Consider the following 3,096-nt stretch of genomic DNA (forward strand, 5'->3'; position numbering starts at 1 on the left):
TTTGTTCGAAAATACTGCTAATCAAGCTTCTAATCCGTCGCGTAAAACGGCTTGAAATGAGAAGATTAATCGGTTTTTTTGTTCCCCCGACCTGTCAGCTCTTGTAAGTACTTACGAAGGATTAGAGCGCGCGCGCGCGGTGCTGCAAAAAAATACGAAATCCTGCAAAAGGTGCAATTTCGAGCGTCGATGTATCTCGAACGAAAGGGAACCTCTACGATCGATTCGATCGATTCTCCAACCCCTTCGATTACGATCCTACTTGTTCGTTGCTTCAACTTTTTCTTTTTAATATCTCCAAGGTATTTAACAAATTGTTGCGACGATTTAATTAATAACCCGTAGATGCTTTCTCGCTGCTAGGAGCAACAATTCCAATCGCTCGATTCATCTCCGTTACCTTTGGAATGAACTTTATTGGAAAAAGTTTGAATCGAAAAGATTTAATACTATAACGTGATTCGAGGTAAAACCAAGTGTCGCGTGTTTTTAAACGAACGTTACCAATGTTACGAATTCGCTGAAAAAAAGGAGACAAATTAACGAACGCATTTACAGGCTGTTAGTATTTTCATTCAACGTATTTTTCGCGTTCCAACAAGGAAATTTGTCGTGCACGTGTTGCTCAGTTTCACATGCAAATAATTGTTCAATAACAATTCAACGATCCGCAGTCGCGCGCGCTTTTACGCGAACAGACGCAATCGATGCTGCACTCGTGCCAGCTTTAAACGCCGACACACGGCCCACAAAAGCCATCCATCCCGGCTCGATACACACCCATCGAGATCAGAAAATTAATTTACATCCCCCTGCCACTCGTGTCTAGTGTAGGTTTCACCGAGCCCGCAGTAATTGTACAAGCCTCAGCTGGAATACCGAAGCAAAGCTCGATGACGAGAGCTTTAACGAGACTCGCTTTGTTTTACAAGGAGCTAGTCGCGTCGGCGATGATCGGTTACCGTAACTTGTCTAGCCCGCGAAAATGAAGGACAAATCGTATTTTTTCGCCTTTTCAAAGCATAAGTATTAGAGAAAATAATTGGCGTTGTCTATAAGAGAAATTCTGAAATATGAATTTAGAACTTTCAGAGCGAACGAACATTTTGGATAGTCGATAATGTAAAAAGCTTCGAGTTCGACGACAGAGAATAGGCGCAGTTGGTTGAAATATTAGGTGGCCAGGACACGGAAATACCCTTGATTCAGATACTGCGTAGCCTGGTATAAATTCCAAGTTTCGGCTGCTGGCTGGAATCGCCAAGCCGTTACGTCGTAAATGTATTCGCGTTAGGAAATGGAACTGTTGGCCACAAATACCTATCTGCGGGCCTTAGTTTATGATAGCACGTTCTACAAGGTTGGTAATGCACGTACGGGAAGCTGGGCAGTCGGTGCCGGGGCGCACAGCCGAAATTCGATAGCGCAATTCGATGCATTGACCCGCCAAAGCTTCGGGTAACTACGTATACACTCAGAAGCAAATAGTGTCTCGTGTTCAAAGACAAGAGATCAATCGATTCCGGTCTCCCCCAACCCATCTATCTCTTCGTTACGTTTCCCGAGTCACAGGCTAGACCGCGTCCTTGTCAATCGACGCAGTAATTAATTCCGGGGACCGATAAAGCGACCTAAAAATTGCTCGTCCCGCCGCGTACACCGACTAATTTCTTAGCCGCGATTGTCTGAGCCAATCCTCCTCTCGACCTTATTGGAACGTCTGCTCGCTGAACCGGACGAAGAAGCACGTTTTTACCCCCGGGGACCAATCGACTTCGTGCATCGGATAAAAAAATTCGTCGCAACGACGTCCGTCCATTGGGCGAAATTTCATTCTGGCTCGAAAATCTCTTCTATAGCTGGGAGAAGTAATCGATTGAATCCGGGTTACGAGAACGTTAGGGGGTGACAAAACGAATAGTAATATTTTATTCGTGAATTTTCACACCGTGTTCCAAACTCGAAACATCCAGAGGCACGATAATCCGTTCGAACGCGTCTAATCGTTTCTAATCAACGCGTTCGATGAAGCAACGGAATTAAACATCGCGAAATTCGATCACGATTAGCGGCGTTTCGTCTATTCGCGCGACGATCGATGCAATATGCATCCGGGCTGCATCACGCTCGATGAATAAGTTATAGTAATTAGTCCCGCGTCGCTGGCGAACCTCAACGTCAAAACGTATCAACGACGTCGGCATTCTTCGTTCAGTGTCATGAATTCGTTACGAGCGTCTCCCTTTGACGCCGTCCATTTTCATCGACGGGGCCAGCCCCGACGTACGTTTACATATTTATGCGTCCTTTCGCGAGGCTGTCGGAACCGTAAAACATTGAAACCTCGATGCGCGCGGTCGCAGAAAAAATCATTCGCAAGATCGCTGATGGAGACAGGGGGTCTCGAGTGCGTACTCGTGGCTCGAGACCCCCTGATTGCAGTCTGGACAGAGTCAATTGGCCGCTGAAGGTCACTGAGAGCCTCTACCCCCACCCTGCGTTTGGTTACGCCCACCACTCGTCTTGTATTAACTCGGTTTCAAGATATTTGCAATCCATGTGTCCTCGACGGAAGCTTCCGCCTAATAGTGGAACTCAAGAGGGCACAAATCACGTTTCGTGACGCGGTGGAAATTTTTACAAGAGTTACAATTTGCGGGACTATTATGAAAGTTTGTAGGAACGTTTTTCTCCCTTTAATACGCAACAGGAAGCGAATGCAAATCACGGGAAGACTCGTCTTCCGCTCTGGCCTGGTTAGAAACTTTCTCGACGACAGCCGCTTCTTCCGAAGCAGTGTGTATGATATTTCTCCGAGTTTTCCCGCGGCAGCCAGTCCTGTCCTCCGTTATCTGCGGGGGTCTTTCAATCGTATGCCCTGTTTCGTATCCGTAGCACGGAAGCTTCCTTACTCTTAATCCTTAATTAACCCCAATTCGAACCAATTCCCGGCAAGCAGTTCCAGTTCAATTCGAACTTTAATCTCGACCCGTCGAGCGTTTCGAATAACCAGCACGGAAACGTGGAAGTCGTGTTTTCCCTCTTAGAGCGTCGTGGAATTCCGACGAAACAATAATTCCAACTTTGGGAACGAAG

The sequence above is a fragment of the Colletes latitarsis genome, chromosome 8 (genome assembly GCF_051014445.1).
Source record: "Colletes latitarsis isolate SP2378_abdomen chromosome 8, iyColLati1, whole genome shotgun sequence".
In the NCBI taxonomy this organism is placed as follows: domain Eukaryota; kingdom Metazoa; phylum Arthropoda; class Insecta; order Hymenoptera; family Colletidae; genus Colletes; species Colletes latitarsis.